Below are 18,723 nucleotides of genomic sequence, written 5' to 3'. Positions count from 1 at the left end.
AGGAATATATATATATATATAACTGAATCACTATGCTGTACACCTGAAACTAACACAACCTTGTAAACCAACTGTACTTCAATTTAAACAAAAAATGTTGTTTAAAAAAAAATCATACAGAGGGGGAAAAAAAAAGACCCTCCCAAAAATATGACCTGAGTTTGAAAAGGAAGGAGGAAGTACTGGGAGGAAACACTATTTTCAGACTAGATGGCCAGTGTCTCCCATGAAGATTCATGCCACTCAGAGACCAAGAAATGAACCTTTTTCTCTTGCTCAGGCCACACCCCTAGGACACCCCCTCCTTTCCCTCGGCACTCCAGGACACAGAAAAGAGCCACTGGGGCAAAACAAACTTCAAATATGAGAAAAGTTCAGCCCAAGTAAAATAAAAACTGAATGTATTCAATTTCAGAGTAGTTTCAAGTTTTGAGTCATAATCATGTTCCCTCGTCACAGCCCAGTGTCTTGTCTCGCCCTACTTCTGGACGCCGCTGAGAAGTCTCGGGCTGGTCTCCTGAGCTCCCTGCTTCTCGAAGACCATCCTCTGCACTCCTTCATTCTTCAGTCCCATCCAGAGGCACATGGCTTTTCTCTGTTTCTTTTCCAGTTCCAAACACAGGGGCCAACATCTCCAGCCCCTGCGCCTCCCAGTGTTCTGTGCATGGAGATCTTGAGTCTCATGGCCATTCCTATCATGGTCTTCATCCACCAGATCCCTGGGCAGCCACCATGCATGGTTTCCCACAGCCTTTACGCCTGGAAACCTCACCCTAAAACCCTGCTGTTCACTTCCCAATCTTCCTTAAATGGTGGAGGTGAAAATAAAAATGAGTTTTTGTTTTGGGATGGAGGGCAAAAAAGAGCAACTGTATCCACTGTTGTGTTCCATGATTTCCCACCAGACTGTATTTCTGGGAATTTTGTGGGTGGCAAGAGGCAGCTTCCTTCCAAGTCTCTTCTCCCGTGATATGTGTTGCTTTTATTCTTCTTTATTAAAAAATTGTATTTATTTTCCCCAGTTAGCACCACCACTCACCCACTGTCTCCACTAGAAACCTGTGAGGCATCCCCGGCTCTACCTTCTCTCCTGCACTCCCGACACCCACACATGACCAAACTCATTACATTTCACTTCCTGAAAGCTCTCAAATTAACCCCGTCCCTGCTCATCTTCGTTCATCTTTGCTCATTGCTCTCCTGCTGATGGAACAGCTCCCTACACGTCCCTGCTACTGCTGCTTCTGCCCCCTCAATCCATCCACCAACCTCCATTTCTGGCACAAAAATCAGATGTGACAAACGCACCCTCAGTCACCTGGCCCCAGTCCTGGTCCTCCTTTATCTCATGCTGCTTCCTCCTGGGTGTGTCACTCACAGTGAAGTCCCTGTTGTGTCCACCCTGCTGATCTTGACCTCACTGCCTGTGTCATGTAGTCCCCTCTACCTAAAGCCACCTTCTCCCCTCCTCTACTCCCCTCCTCTACTCACACCCCGCTGTTATGGTCTGAATGTTTGTGTCCCCCTGCAAAATTGATATGTTGAATTCGAACCCTCCAAGTGATGGGATTAGGCGGTGGAACTCTTGGGAGGTGATTAGGTCATGAGGGCAGAGATTTCATGAACCGGATTAGCGCCCTTATAACAGAGGCCCCAGAGAGCTCCCTCACCCTTTCTGCCAGGTGAGGGTGCGAGTAGCCTTGGACCCAGAAAACAGCCCTCACTCAGCTGTACTGGCACCTTGATCTCAGACTTCCAGAACTGTACGAAATAAATTTCTGTTGTTTATAAGTACCCAGTATGTGGCATTTTGTTAGAGTAGCCCTAATGGACTAAGACACTGCCCTCCCCATTCTGCCCAATCCCCACTGCTCTATTGATGCTTGAAGACTCTGCACAGGTATCCACCTCCTTTAAAGAGCCTTCCCGGACCCCTTAATCCAGCAGTCCCGGATTAAGCCTCTCTCTTCTAGGCTCCAAAAGCACTGTGGGTATCATTTATCACTACTCTGACATATAATATTGGCTTTTAGCCAGTTTGCGGTCCCCTGAGAGCCAGTCCATCAGCACCTGACCTGGCATGCAGTAGTCAGTACTGAAGTAAACCTTGAACCAATCGCAGAGACACCTCAAAGTCAACAGAGGCAAAATGAAATGCACGAGCTCTACTCCCCAACTAGCTTCTCTACTGCCTTCTGTATCTACTCAAAAGACATCACCTGCTCATCTGAGCAAGAAACCTGGATTTCTGCCACTCACTCCCTTCGTCCAACCAGTAGACAAACCCCTCATCTGCCATCATGTGTCCTCTCCCTCCTCCCTAACTCCAGAGTCACGCGTACCGTTGCACTGTACTGTGACCCCAACCGGCCTCTTTGCTGGTCTTCTTTATAATTCAGTGTCCCTTACACTTCTGGGGGAGTCTAGTCAGTACGTAATTAAGAGCTGTTGCAACAGACAAAGCTCAAATAAACAAGGCTTCTTCCTCGTTCATGTTACAGTCCACCAGGGATCCTCAGGGAGCCCGGGTCCACTCAGACATTCAAGGACCCCAGTGGACAGAGGTTCCGTCTTCTTGTAGCTGAACTAGAACTGCACCGCCCCATCCAGCAGCCACCAACCTCATGTGGCTACTGAGCCCCTGAAATGTGGCTTGTCCCGAGTTGTGTTAGAAGTGTAAAATACGTACCGATTTCAAAGTTTTTTTTTGTTGTTGTTAAACTCAAGGGTAATTCTTTGCAAGAGCTCAATTATTAGTTGTGAGGGTCATAATTTCAATGTGTGGCTCACACAGAGAGGGTGCTAACAGTATTCTCTGCATACATATTTCCTAAGAACAAAGCATGAACAGTCTTATTAGAGACAGGCAGTGTACACCATATTAGGGGGACGGTGAAAATATTCTTAATATTTTGAGGGAGTTGGTGCAGTGGAACGCCAAGATACTTGTTTCTCATTCTGGCTCCTTAGTTCTGGGGGTTCTGATATTCTCTCTCTTTTTTTGAAATTGATATGCAGTTAACATGTAACACTGTATTACTTTTAGGTGCACAGCATAATGATTTTATATATTTATATAAATGATCACCACAATAAGTTTAATGTCTATCATCACACTTAGTTACAACTTTTTTTCCTTACTATGAAAACTTTAAAGATCTACTCTCTCAGCAACTTTCAAATATACAAAAAATGTGCTGTTAACTCTAGTTAATGCTGTACATGACAGCCCCGGGACTTAACTTATCTTATAACTGGAAGTTTGCACCTTCTGACCATTTTCACCCATTTCAATATTGTTTGAAATGTAAAAAATCTGGCTAGACTTATACTCATAAACAATGAAGTGATAATAGGTGTGATATGATACCTCATTGTGGATCTGATTTGCATTTCTCTAATAATTTGCAGTGTTGAGAATCTTTTCATATTCCTGTTAGTTATCTGCATGTCTTCTTTGGAAAAATGCCTATTCAAGTCTTCTGCCTATTTGTTTAATTGGGTTTCTTTTTATACTAAATTGTATGAGCTGTTTGTATATTTTGGACATTAACCCCTAGTCGGTCACATCATTTGCAAATATCTTCTCCCATTCTGTAGGTTATCTTTTCATTTTGTCGATGGTTTAACTTTGCCGTGCAAAAGCTTTCAGGTGTAATTAGGTCCCATTTATTTTTGCTTTTATTTCTTTTGCCTTAGGAGACTGATCCAAGAAAATATTCCTATGATTTATGTCAAAGAGTGTTCTGCCTGTGTATTCTTCTAGGGGTTTTATACTTACAGGCCCTACATTTGGGTCATTAAACCATTTTGAGTTTATTTTTGTATTTGGTGTGAGGGAGTGTTCTAATCTCATTGTTCTACCTGTGTCTGTCCAGTTTTCCCAACACCACTTGTTAAAGAGATTATCTTTTCTCCACTGTATATTCTTGCTTCCTTTTTCACAGATTAATTGACTGTAGTGTGTGGGTTTATTTCTGGGCTCTCTATTCTGGTCCATTGGCCCACGTGTCTGTGTCTGTGCCAGTACCACAGTTTAAATTGCCATACGTTTGCAGTATAGTCTGAAGTCTGCGAGGGTTATAGCTCCAGCTTTGTTTTGTTTTGTTTTTTCCAAGTATGCTTTGGCAATTCAGGGTCTTTTGTGGTTCCAATATAAATTTTAGGATTCTTTGTTCCAGTTCTGTGAAAAGTGTCCTGGGTATTTAATAGAGATCGCATTAAATCTGTGGATTACTTTGGGTAGTATGGCCATTTTAATATTAATTCTTCCAATCCAAGAGTATGGGATATCTTTCAATTTCTTTGAATCATCTTCAATTTCCTTCATCAACGTTATATAGTTTTCAGAATAAAGGTCCTTCACCTCCTTGGTTAAGTTTATCTGTAGGTATTTTTTTCTGATGTGAGGGGCCATTTAAATGGGATTGTTTTTTCTGACATTTCATTATTAGTTAATAGAAATTCAACAGATTTCTGTGTGTTAATCTTGTATCCTGCTATCTTGCTGAATTCATTTATCATTTCTAATAGTTTTTGGGTGGAGACTTCAGGGTTTGAATTTGGTTTTTAAAAAATCTAACCATATTCTGGCAATAAGACATATCCTTAAAACCAAATAACATAGAAAGTTTAAAAATAAAAGGATAGATAAGAAATATATCAGGCAAATGCATACCAAAAGAAATCAGGGATGATATTATCAGAAAAAATAAAATTCAAGTGGTGTTTACAACTAACTGCTCACAGTTACAGATGTCTTTGTTCCTTCTCCACTCCCAATGCTTCACTTGACTAAAAATAAATAAAAGCAAAATTCAGAAACATTAAATACAAATAAAAAGTCCCCTTACTTGGATAGAATTTAGAATAATATTGAAAACTAGAATAATATTGGAAAAAATAAGTTGCTAAAATTTTTGCACAGGCATAGGATAACATCCAAATATGTAAGTCAAAACAACTTTAAAAATGCAGAGACAAATGGCCCAATCAGATGATCTTTTAATGAAACTCAGAGTCCAGAAATGTACCCACAAACACCGAACTTCCAATCAGCTTTTATTTTAATCTCAAGCAGAGCAGACATCTAAGAAAAATCCCTCTAACGTCGAAGACATCAAAATAAACAAACAGAAAAGAGCAATTAGGAGGAAACAGAAAATATGCAGAAAGAAAACCATTCAAAAAATCTAAGAAATATCCTCAGAGAAGATAGTGTGTCCATGCTAGGAAAATAGGATACTACTTTAAAGAGGAAACTGCAGAGGGGATGAAGGGAAGATGCGCTGGGAATTAAAGCCATGATAGTAGACAGAACGCCATCAATAGAATGCTAGAAGAGAAAGCTGACAAAATCTCAAGGAAATAAAGCATCTGGACGAGCAGATGCGTCCCAAATACAACTCTGCACTGGCTTCTGGGGGCAGCTGGCCAGCTCTGCCTCATTGTCCCCATCTTACAGCTCCCAGGGTTTCTCCAGGTGCTCCTGCAAACTCAGGGAAGCTGAAGCCAGACCATGACCAAGATATAGGAGTGGCCTTGGCTCCCGGGAGCCTCCCCTGACAGTGGGAGTGATGCCTCCCACCTTCAACCAAGTTTGTGTTTGCCACTTGGCTTTCCAAAACTGAGCAATCTATCATTTAGGGGTAGATTTGTATCAGTGTGATACAATCGTAGAAAAGAACAAGAAAAGCCAGCATAGTCGTTTCTAGACCAAAAAGAGGGGGAGGAGAGGAACACGTGGGCTTCAAGTTCTAGCAATGTTTCACTTCTTATCTTGGGCAGTGAATGGAGTTGCTGATGTTTCAATTTTGTTTGTTCTTATTTATCGCTTATTTAATGCTTTAAATTGTACACATACATTTTATTCATTCTTTTCCATATACAATGCATTTCACAATTAAAAGGTTTTAAAAGATATAAAAAAAAGATAGACTCAGCTACACAAAACTATAAACCTTCAATATGTTAAAATATTAAACTGAAAGGCAAACAACAAACTGAGAAAATATTTGTCACAAATACCACAAGAGGTTAATGTGTGGACTATGACCCTGCGTACTAGTCACACTCCCACCTCCATGCCTTTGCTCCTGCTGTTCCCTCTGCCTGGGAAGTCACTGTTCCCCTGAGAGCCTCATGAACTTCCTTCCCCTATTCAAATATTTGGGCAAATGTCACCGTCTCAGTGGAGGCGGCTCTGAGCACCCTGGCACTCCCTCCAACGTCCCTGATTCATTTTTCTCCACAGCACTCACCTCCTAATACACTATTTCACTTATTTATTCTGCTTTCCTCTATCTCCTCACTAGACTGAAAGCCCCCTGCAGGCAGGAACATTTGCCTGCCTTGTTCAATGCTGCATCCCCAGGGCCTAGAGCAGTCTGCCACCTTGTACGTGTTCACTGGAGGTTTGTTGACCGAATAATTATGAAAAGCTCACGTTAATTGGTAAGACAAGAGTGAAGAACATCAGCTCAAAGGATGGAAGGCATAAACTGATGACATAATAAGGCATCAAAATGACTTTGAAGCACATACAGAAATATTTACTATCACTAACAATCAAATAAATTCACATTAAACAATGACCTATCTTTTGCCTATCAAATTAGCCAAGTTTATTTTTTTAACTAGAATAGCGTTGGCAAGAAGGTGCTAAATTGAGCAACTATTCACTGCTAATTAGTGTAAACAGATACAACATTCTGAAAAGCACTTTATAACTGCATTCCAGAACCTCAAAGACATTCATATCTTTGGACCACTCTCTACTCTTCTAGATAGTTATCAGAGCAAAATAATTTTAAAATATATCAACAAAACTGTGTACGAAACTATCATAGTTTATCACAAATATCATGAAACATTTTTAAATGTTTAAAATGCAGTATAAATACTTGGATAAAAATCAGTATGTGAAAGATAAAATAATTCAACCATTGAAAATAAGATTTTAAAAAATCAGGGAGGAAATACTGGGAATACAGGAATTTAAAATACTAACAGGAACTACTCTGGGTCATGGGAAGTGGATAATTTTCATGTTTTCTTTACAATTTCTGATTTTAAATGAACATCTATTTCTTTTCAAATGAGGGTGACTTTATGATCTGAAAAACTGGCAGCTTTAACAATAATGGTTATTTGGTCATTTGAATAAGTCATTGCTGTTTTTAATGAAACACTATAATGAATGGAAAATATAAGATTATATGAAAATGGCTCTAAGAAAGAGCCAACATCTAAAACTTGGAACCATAAAATACAATAAAATAGTAAAATTAAAAATAAGATGATAAAGTAAAATAATAAAATTAAAATAAGATGATAAAATAAAGATAAAATAAGATAATAAAATAAAACTTTTAAGAATCGAGGCCACCATTATCACAGCCATTGCACCCCCTTGTGGCAGGAGCGCCAAGGAGGGAAACAGTAAGGTAAGAGTCCACTCTAGCTGGAAACAACTATAAAACCCAGCAAATGATACACTCTAAAAGCAAAGCTCCATATTCAACACATCAGGAGAAACATCTTACCCACACAAAGCATCACTGAAATAAACATATGCTCCCATCCTTTCTGTGCTGTTGGGTTCGTTCCCCGGGGCTGAGACCTGCAGCCACAGGACTGTGTTCCACAGCACTGTCAAGGGGCCGTTCGTCTTGAAGGGCTCACTAAGTCCGCTTGGGGGCATAAAGGACCCAAATGGACTATTTCTTGATCAGTTTAGTCATCAATGCCACATCTCCATCATTTACTCAGACTTGTGGGATCTCAGATGGAAAATAAACTCATCAGGATGAAAAACAAGTTACAGTGGCAGTTTAGGTGGAGGTAGGGAAACAGGAGGAAATTGAGTTCAGATGCTTTTAAATATTGAAATGTCACAAATTGAAATGCTAAGATAATAATAGTAGTTTTCCACCACTCACACTGGGGAAGAGTTTTGAATATTACAACAGCCAGTCTAATCAAGCTTTCCCTCCCATCATTCCCCCAAAACGGTTCCTGTCACCCAGCCCGGGACAATTTGTTGTCAAATTCCATTGTCGTTTCTCAGCCTTCGTCTTAATCCACCTCTCGGCAACACTTAACACATAGAACCATTCCCTCCTTCTTTCTTTTCCCCTCAGCTTCCTTGGCTGAGCTTCCTGCAAGCAAGTTTGCTCCTGGTCACCACCTTATCTCCAAATATGGCTCATACTCTCACCTGTAACCACGGTGCACCTGGCTGGACGTCATGGTGGAGGAACACCTACTTTCCCAGAGTCTCTGTTGTCGAATATCTTGGGCTCTGAAAGATGCTTCTAGTGTCCACCGAGATGTCCTGTCTTATAGACCCACAGCAGACTTGCCCTGCACAAAATTGTGAGTGATATGAAATCTGGCTTCCCCTTGGTCCATGTAATGATTTTTTTCCACAGCTGCTTTCTCAACAGGCTCCCACTACCATTCCCCTGACTCTGACCATATTTCCAAAGGGAAAACACATCAAGACAGGTGGTCTCAGCGGGATCTGTGTGCCACTTCTGGGTGGGAGAAGAACTCGGGATGAAAAACTGTAAACTTCAAAGTGTGGACATTTTCCGAATAGAGTCAATGATTTGGGAGCAATGAGAACATTTAAAATTCAAACTGGCATATACAATATGAGACCCAGGGAGGCTGTTCCTGGGTTTATAATAGGGACGACCAAATCTGACTCCATATTGGATGTTTCTTTTACTTTCAACTCTGTATTCCGTTGCTTTTGCTACAAGCTCATCACTAAAGGGATGTTGCCTATACACTTAAAGTACACATAATGACCCTTGTCTGGGAGCCCTGCCTCCCAGGTGATGAGCGTTGAGCTAACATACCTTTGTTCAGCTCACAGGAAACACCCTGCCCAGGCCCACCCAGGAACGTCTGCAGGAAGGAAGAAATGAACACATCCTCTCTGGAGTCTGACCGGAACCAGGAACTGCTTGACGTTACTCCTTCCTCTTTCTGTGTAAAAGAAGGCTGAATCTACCTTAGGCAAGGTGTTTCTTTGGGACACTCTTCCACTATCTTCTTGCTCTGCTGACTTTCCAAATGAAGTCACTATTCCTTGCCCCAAAGCTCATCCCTCGATTTACTGGCCTGTTGGGCAGCGAATAGTATGAGCTTGGACTCGAATAACAGGTTCAAACGTCATCCCTAAGTTTTCCTCTTCTCAACAAATCTGGCTTGTCATTTCCCCTCCATCCTGTTCTCAGCTGCTTTGCAGGAGGGTTTTTAACCCATACGAAGATATGAGTGACAGGCTTCAGGGTGACAGGTGTCACCACTCCACCAGAGGCAGCAGAGCTCGTGTGAATAAGCAGAACTCGCTTTCGCAGCCCTGGTCAGCACCCAGCCTCAGCTCCAGTACTTTTGTGACTTTAAGCCATTTTTCGGAGGTCCCTAAACCATCCGGAACAGGAGGACAAGAACAGAAGCAACCCACAGGCTTGTTCCGAGTTACATGAGAGTGCTCATCACACTGGTAGCACGGTGATCCTACCCAGGGTGTAGAAAAGGCTCAGTTAACCTCAGTGATTTGCTGTTGTATTTGTTTTTCATGTCTGCTAGGCGACTGGCCATACTTTGCATTAAAGTGGCCAGGAGGAAATCCTGAGTCACCACCAGTGCCACGGGGGAGTTGGGACACGGAGATGACCAAACCAAGAGGGGCTCAGACAGCGGGTGCCGCCCATCGCTGGGCTGGTTGCCGGGGTGCCCTTCCTCTCCTGCTGCAGAGGGCCCTCCGCTGCCTTCTGCTTGGGTTTGGGTTCCACTTGGGGGGTCAGTCTGCACCATGGGTGCCGCTCTCTGGCCAGCCCTAGTGAAGCTCCCATGGGAGGAACTGGGAGATTCAATGTAATAACGGTTTTTTTTTATCAGTTTGATGAGTTTTCTCATTCTTTTGAGTATTCATCAGATGCTTCATCTGGGCATGTTTTTGATCTAGGCTCTTCAGCAGCAAACAGGAAACAGAAGATCATCTCCCTAGAAAAAATGGTGTCTGTCACCCCTTCTTCTTTCTTCTCTCCTTCTTCGTCCCCCTCCCCCACCCTCTCCCTCCCTCTTCCCGTCCCCCTCTCCCTTTTCCCTCTTCTTGTTTGTCTTCATCTTCACCTTCTCCTTCTTCTTCTGGGTTGCGTGTTTGTTTGCTGAAATAGAAGTTCTCCCACGAAGGGCAAAAGGCACAACTTCTCCAGAAGTTAGGGTGTATGGATAGGTCCATTTCACAACTTTTCTAAGCCTTAAACACTCTTCTCTTTGAAAGCCCACCACACATAAGGCCCAACCACAGAAATTCATGTGTATCCAACAATCAGCATGATTTATATATAATTATTTGAGTTGAATAAATTACAGCTGACTAATTAGATATGATACTTGATCCTGTGGAAGCACACACAACTACACAACTACACACAACTTATTTTTGTTTTTTTCTTATCACTCTCCTTTAGCATTTTGGAGCCAATTAATCCCTTTTTTTTTTTTTTTTGCTTCTCAAACATTTTTTAATCTCTAGAAAAGCTTATAAACTTTGAGCACTGAGCCCTAGGGCTTAGAGGACAAAGAGCCTTGGCTGGATTAGGTTTAAGTCTCAGCTCCATCTCTTATTTAGCTGTGTGAGTTTGGGTAAATTGCTCTAAGTTCTCTGAGCCTTGAGAACCCTGTCAGTCAAATGAACCCACTCAGACATACTCAGCAAGCCCCGAGCCCAAGGCTTTCATAGAGAAGCAGCTTGATAACTAATCGTTTCTCCCTCTTTTCTCACTCAGAGTCCTATAGTGCAGAGTCCCCAGCCAAGTTTCTCTGAACTAAACATAAAGTATGATATAGATTGAGATTGAAAAGCCTCTACGTGAAGACAGCACCCCTTCCTTTAAGTTCCAAGCCTCAGTCACTAAGGACTTCAAATGGACCATATGGAAGGAAGAGTCCACAGGAATAACAGTTTTTCATGGAAACACTCTTGTGTTTTTGTTCACTTCGACTCCCACACTTCAAACTTCACACTCTATGTTCTCCAACAACTCTGCCCTTGACATTCTGGGAGCATCCATCCTTGGGATGCAAATCTCAGGCCTTCTGTGACCTTGTGTCTTAGCAGAAGGGGCTGTGAGGGGATCAAGGTGAATAAGAGAAGTGCATAGGTGGGTCGAGGCAGCCAGGGCTGGACCCAGATGGAGGCATCTCAGCATCGGTGCTGGAGAAGAGCTGGCAAAGAGGCAGAGAGCCGTTGCCTTTATCAACTGAGGGGCTTTTCATGGTTGTTCTGCATGAAGGCAAACCCAAATGTCCAAACACAGTTGACCTTTTTTCCTTCTCAGATGTAACAACTGTCATTCATAAAGCCATGGATCAAATGCAATGTGGATCAACCATTTTAATTATTTAATTACACTGAATGCTTATTTGAAGCAAAACATCATGGTAGGAGCTATGGAGGCATTCCAGGATGAACAATGAGGTTCCTGTCCTCAAGGAATTGACAGTCTGATACGGTTATGGAGAGTGGGGTGCGGGGGATAAGTGGGAAGAAAGAACTGAGGTCTGATGGCAGGAAAGAGGCTAAATTAATGTGACAGATTACAAATGTCAAAGACTTTCAAAAGAAAGGCACTTCACTTTTAGATAAGACCATCAGGGAAGGAAGAGGGTATAGCTCAATGGTAGAGCATGTGCTCAGCATGGTCCTGAGTTCAATCCCCAGCACCTCCAATAAATAGATAAATAGATAAACAAAACTAATTACCTCTCCTCCTGCAAAAAAAAAAAAATTTAAAAGAAGTTCAAAAAAAAAAAAAAAAGACAGTCAGAGAAAGAGAGCTGTGCCGGGGAGAAGTTTCAGAGTAGCTGGGGAAAGAAGAGATAAAAGTAACTGAAGATTTAGGAAACAAAGGGACATGGCATGAGGTTTTCCTGTTTCTTTAGCCAGAACGGCACGTAGGAATCCAGGTTCAGAAGCTCAGAGCCTGCCGCAATAAGCACTTTGGGGGACTGGTGGTAATGCGAACAAGAGAGGCCTGGAGGCTTCAAGGGTGGCTGCCTGTCCTTGTGACCCCTCACAGCCTCAGGCACCCACTCTCACCAGGTGTACAATTCAGGGCAGAGCTGACAAGGCTGACTCTCAGAGCACGGAACTCACTGACGGTGATATAGGGGAAGCTCTTACACGTCTGTGGTTAAAGGCAAGCAGGCTTCAAAGGCTCCTATCAAAGGTGACCTGTATCTCACATGCTGCTAGGATGCCACCAGTGGGTCGCTTTCAAGAGTTCCTGGAAGGAGTAACAGTACACAGTGCTTTGTGCACACCCAGATGTGTGCCAAATAGGGGTAAGGGCCATGGTGACAGTGATGGCAATAAAGATCTGCTCCTAAGCTAACATGTACTGCGGACACCTGTGCCACTGAGCCCACATGAATTACCGGGAAGACAAAAGCAAAAAGACTGGCTTGTTCACCTTTATCTGCTCAGGGCCTTTCTGGAGGAGTAGGGCAGACGTCTTACTGGATGATTACAAGGATAATTATCAAAGTTTATGTTGGAAGAAAGTTTGAATGGTCTTCCAGTCCATTGCTCTGTCAAGAGATAAGAGAAAGTGATATCATGAATGAGCAAAACATTATCAAAGTTAATTTTAAGGAACTTCAAATACCGACATATCACAACCCACTGATTATTATGCCAAAAGGTGAGAAGTGCTTCTTTCATCCAACTGAAATCTTTCTGTCTTGAATTTGGATCATGTTCCATTGTATAAAAATTCATTACAATTATTACCCCATCACTGGGGTCAGAATGCTAAGGGATATCAAAGAATAATAATAACCTTATTTTTTAGTTAAGAATAAAATGAACCCAGAAAATTGATTCAGGAATAAAGAGTACTGGTCATAATGACATTGTATCACGATACAACAGTATGTTAAATTCTATTCAATGACTGCGTATTGCAAGGTGGCATTACCCTTTTGGGAAGATCTGTGGAAATTTGCATGGTGCAAAGGGTACAAAGAAACCTTTGTCAGGAAGAATTCTGGAGCCACAAGCTTGAGTAGGGGTGAGGGGATAGGAGCCTGTGAATAAACTGAGCGGTCAGCCTTAGCTCGGATTATAGTCAGGTCACCCAGAGTAACAAGAGAGTAGGCAGATCCAGGTATGCGGGTATATGTATAGGACTTGTTCTCTTCTGGTTGCTTTTATTTTTTGAGTAAAAGAAGAAGCAAGGTTATCCACCAAGGGTGACGTTGGTGGAGGAGGAAGTGGAGGTTTGAGGAGTACGTTGATCAAGGTAGATTTAGAGATGAGGCGCGATAAACTGGTAACTGGCACCAAGAGACATGAGAAAGCATGAAATGGCCATGTAGGGAGAGGGGAGGGGAGCAGATGGACGTTTCAGAATTACAGACACAACTGAGGTTAGCGGTCATACGTTTCAAACGAGATTAGTCAGCAGGATTGCGGGTTTTCCTCCACCCACATTCAGCCGTGTAGGTTCAAGTACAAAAAGTGGAGACTTGGATCTATCGGGGGTTGGGGTTTTACCAGTTGAATATGACCACGCAAGAGACACAAGGGACCAAGGTCATGTGGAAAAGGAGTGGTTATAATGACCGGCCATGGGACTTAGGTAGGCTAGGAAGGGAAATAAGGACATGGGGGCAAGGGACAGTAAACTGATTATAGGGTTTAGCAGGGGTGAGGGGCAGATGACAAAGATTGTTGGAGTCAGGGGACTCGACCCTCACATCTAGTCACCAACGACTATTAATGTTTCCATTCCACTTGCATGTCACTAAGGTGCAGTTTAATCTCCTGCTAATTGATGTATCTGACTCCAATCTGGCCTGGAGAGTGATGGAATTCATGACGCACAGAGTGGCCATTTTAGGGGATGGGGTGATGTGGGAGTGGAGGAGCAATAGGTTTGGGTTTAGATCCTAATATGTGGTTTAGTGAGGAAGCAGTCAAGAGGAATGTCCAAGAGAGAATAAAACACTTGGCTGGAAGCTGATACCGCCCCCCTTTAATACTACCTTGCATATAACAAACAGTTGCTGAATATGTTTGAAAAATGAAATTGAATGGATAAACGAATGCCATTCTCAGCATGGAGGAAGTAATTGAAAAAGACATGATTTTCCTAGGGAGATGGTAAGTAGTGGCAGTGGATCTGGTAAGAAAGAGTGAACTTGAGAAATATTGAGGATAAAATCAATAGGACTTGACAGGGCAGTTGGAGAGAAGGAAGCAGCAGTATAGAAGGGTAAGGATGGCCGCCAGACTGCTGACTTGTTTGATGGGGTGGATGGAAACGCCCTTCAGTAAGACAAGGACTGGAAGGAAGAATATTAGGCTAGGGACCAATGGGAGTGGTGAACGACTTTGAGTTTACTGAGTGAGGTATCTGTGGGATGTCCACATGGAGATGTCCAGTGAGGGAATAGAAAAATGAGCCCATCAATATCAAAAAACAAACAACCCAATCAAAAATGGGCAGAAAATCTAAACAGACATTTCTCCAAAAAAGACATACAAATGGCCAACAGGCACATGAAAAGATGTTCAACATCACTAGCTTTCGAGAAATCAAATCAAAACTACAATGAGGTTGTCACCTCACACCAGTTAGAATGGCCATCATTACAAAGTCTGCTAATAATAAACGCTGGAGAGGGTGTGGAATAAAAGGAACCCTACTACACTATGTTGGAGGGAATGCAATTTGGTGCAGCCACTATGGAGAACAGTATGGAGATTCCTTAAAAATAAAGTTACTATGTGATTCAGCAATCCCACTCCTGGGCATATATCTACAGAAAGCTCTAATTTGAAAAGAAACATGCACCTCAATGTTCAAAGCAGCACTATTTACAATAGCCAAGACATGGAAGTAACCTAAATGTCCATGGACAGGTCAATGAATAAAGAAGATGTGGTACACACACACACACACACACACACACAGGAATATTGCTCAGCCATAAAAGAGAATGAAATAATGCCATTTGCAGCAACATGGATGGACCTAGAGATTATCATACTAAGTGAAGAAAGTCAGACAAGGAAAGACAAATATCCTATGATATCGCTTATATGTGGAATCTAAAAAAAAATGGTACAAATGAACTTATTTACAAAACAGAAAGAGACTCACAGACATAGAAAGCAAACTTATAGTTAGAGAAATGGGAGGCAAGGGATAAATAAGGAGTTTGAGATTAACAGATACAAACTACTATATATACAATAGATAAACAAGGTCCTACTGTACAGCACAGGGAACTATATTAAACATCTTGTAATAATCAATAATGGAAAAGAATCTGAAAAAGAATAGATTATATATATGTACAACTGAATTACTCTGCTGTACATTTGAAACTAATACATTGTAAAGCAACTCTACTTCAATTTTAAAAATTAAATTAAAAAAAGAAAGAAAATGAGCTTAGCAAAGATTTGAGCTTGGGGAACTTGGAGAGCAAAGCGCCTCCGGCAAACGCAGGCGGGCTCCAAGCACAGTGAGGGCACGTGCGTGATTACCAGAAGCCCTGCGTTCCTTGGCGTCTCCTAAAGAGACATCACAGAGTCAAGGACCCAACAACAAAAGACTGAGCCCTGCAGAACCCTGATGTCACAGGATCAAGAGCAAGAAGAGTCCATGAAGGGGACTAAGAAGCAACCCAAGATGTACAAAGAAAAACTGGAGAGAGAAACCAACAGAAGAGAGAAGTGGTCAACAGAATCAAATGCCGAGAAACGTCGATTAAGTTATGACCTGAAAAGCATCTGTTAGATATGAAAAATGAAGCCATTGAAAGAACAGAAATATTTGCAGGCTGCAAGTTATTTTATAACTTATACATATAGGTATTTTTTATCAGGAGGTACAGTATCGGCAACTGGGCTTTAAGCATATGTTTAGTATTTCTTTAACCAAGGGTTTCAGATTTTTCCGCCAAGTTATGGAAATGACCAAGCTGCACATAGCACAGTATCTTGTTTTAACTTCTGCCCTTGAATAAATGTTGTTGTGTAAAGTATTCATGAGGCTCATCACTGTCCCAGATAACCAAGCCTTTATCTCTGTGCCACATCCAAGTCAACTCACACAAGTCCGCTCTTCTGCAGGCTCGGTCGGCCTGATGTCTCAGCCAGCCGTGTGGTTAACCAGACCGTCTGCACCATCCTGACTAGGTGATGGTTCACCATGGTGATGATTACCACAAGAATGTGATAACTGTGTCTCTCGGCTCCAGAGAGAAAAAGGGGAGGAAAAATGAGTGTGCTTTCTTCACTGCTGTGAAGTAGCAATTCTCATCTTGAATAATGTCTGAATTTAACACAGGCAGAAAGAGAGCTACTCCAATGCCATTCTCTTTGGAGACTCTCCCTCTTTCTTTTAAGACCCTTTGTCTGTTCTCAGCATCAGCTCCAAGTTCAGGACTAAAGAAAAATTAAGCAGAACAAACTTCTCTCTACCCCTAGAAGTGAGGTATTCCACAGTCATTCATGGCTCAGCCTGAAATGCTGCTGATTTGTTACTGTAGTTGTGATTTTTCAAAATTTCTTCAAACTCTGGCAGATCAGCAAGTTCAAAGGGGTCCCAAACAAAAAAGGAAAAAGAGAGAGAGGAAGAAAGGAAGGAAGGAAAGGAAGGGAGGGAGGGAGGGAAGGAGGGAGGAAAAGAAGGAAGGAAAAAGAGCTTCTATGGAGAAACCACTGCTCAACATACATGACATTTCTGAATGATGAATTTTAATTACTCCTGCTGCAGGGAAATATACACAAAATGTTATGATAACTCACAGAGAAAAAAATGTGACAATGAGTGTGTATATGTCCATGAATGACTGAAAAATTGTGCTGAACACTGGAATTTGACACAAAATTGTAAAATGATAATAAATCAATAAAAAATGTTAAAAAAATTACTCCTGCTGAATACACAGATGTGACTAAAAGAATCAATAAGCTTAATCCCAACATTTATGTCAGCAGCAGCATGTACAGAAACCCGGGGGGCATCCATTATAAGCATGAGGGTGACTTGGCCACAGCATCCTCACACTCTCTCATCCCTATTCAGGTCAGCAGCAAATCAAATCTCAGGGCGAATCTCAGAGATGCCCATCATGCCTCATCCTACAAAATGATGGTTAACGGACAAGTGCGTAAGTCAACTGTATACTGTTTTCATAGCTTGTAAATTTAACCAAACATTATATGTCTAAACAAAAAATAAATTTAAAATAGACAAACACATAAAGTTGAGATAAACTCTATTAATAAGACATATATCAGATTCATCTCTGGGTGACTCATGAAGAGGCCGTGATTTCTAAGTGCTCTGTCACTTGAACAAGTTTGAGGACACTGGCCCCAGCGATCCAAGTGTCTACTATACTAAAGTTTAGTATTCTCTTCAAGGCATCAACTTTACCCTCACTGTCCTTCTCCCACTCCCAGAACCTGCTTCCTGGACCGTAGATCTCCAACATCCTCCCTCTTCCTCAATTACAACTTTCCTTCTGCCCCAGGGGTAGCAAGTGCGCAAGAGATGGAGAGAGAGAGAGACAATGTTGGGTGTTTTGTGCCCAAAGCAAAGCTTGAAAGTCAGCTGGGAGCAGAGCCAGCTGGAAGGAGGAGGTGGGCCATGAATAAGATCAGAAGGTCCGGGGCGAAAAGCACCTGAGGACCCAGGGGACGAGGAGAACCTAAGACTCCCTCCGGAGACCCCCGTAGGGATAGGGAAGGGCCCTCTGGCTGTCTGACCCAACGTTATCTAAATTCCTGTAGACTGGAGGACCAGCGACAGGGGTTATCTTTGCTGACTTCTTCCTGTCTCCCTTGTGGACCATAAGCATCACAATGGAGAAGTTGGCCCCTTTTTGACCTCTGATTCCCCATTGTCTGATGCAGTGTTAGACCTTAAAAAGAGGGTTTTTGGAGGATGACCAGATCTTCCTTACCAGCTCAAGGAGCCAACCTCCTAGAGGCGTGTTTTTCAAAAAAGCCCTCAGAAGTGATGTTTCAAAGGGAGGGATTTCAGCAGAGCACAAAGATATATTTTGGAGACAGAGTCTCTTCCCAGTGTCCCACAAATCACAGCACAGGGAATGATCTGTCTTGCTACACCTGAGACCCAGCCATAGCTGACATGCCTGGAGGAATCCTACTTGAGGATGAGAACAAAACGTGAGAGACTCTGGCAGTGGAGGAAGTAGGTTTTCCTAAAAAACAGCACACCCACAAAGACGAATGATCCTCCTCTCGACCAGGCTGCCCTATTGCCTTTTAATTGGCCAATTCCAAAGACCCAAAGGATTTCAAATAATCCTCATATCAAACATGATTGTCATGCACTGTTTACTTTTCTGCATTTAACCTTGAACAGCTACAAGTAAAATGAAGGTCATTTGGGAGGCTGAAAAATGTAGGTCGGGTTTAAGTTCGTGGAAGGAGTACTCCACCAACACTGACTTCCTTCCCTTGAGGTTACTGTAAGAAGTTGCCTGTTTCAGGTCCCAGAATGCTCTTCATGTGTCTCCCACACAGGGCACTCAGCAGTCAAACTGAAACAGCATCCCTCTGCGTCCTTTCAGACCCACCACAGGGGTGAGTCAGAGGCATTTCCCAGCCTGCACCTCCTGCTCTCACCAAAGACATGATTCCATGGAGCCAGC

At 42.4% G+C, this 18,723-nt stretch overlaps 1 long non-coding RNA gene across 2 annotated transcripts in view; it reads right to left on the bottom strand.

The window, feature by feature from the left end:
- The window catches only part of LOC140687578 (uncharacterized), a 50,159-nt gene that overhangs the window by 18,638 nt on the left and 12,798 nt on the right, over nt 1-18,723 (bottom strand). Inside the window, exons 3-4 of one of the 2 annotated variants that reach the window (XR_012061965.1) lie at nt 12,495-12,612; nt 8,219-8,364 (exon numbers count right to left, since the gene is read on the bottom strand). The exons of the other annotated variant lie outside the window; for it this stretch is intronic. This is a non-coding gene — a long non-coding RNA (uncharacterized lncRNA). The remainder of the gene's footprint in view (nt 1-8,218; nt 8,365-12,494; nt 12,613-18,723) is intronic. 2 annotated transcript variants of the gene reach the window in all.

Source organism: Vicugna pacos, chromosome 20 (genome assembly GCF_048564905.1).
Source record: "Vicugna pacos chromosome 20, VicPac4, whole genome shotgun sequence".
Classification (NCBI taxonomy): domain Eukaryota; kingdom Metazoa; phylum Chordata; class Mammalia; order Artiodactyla; family Camelidae; genus Vicugna; species Vicugna pacos.
This window is presented reverse-complemented; position numbering and strand designations above follow the sequence as displayed.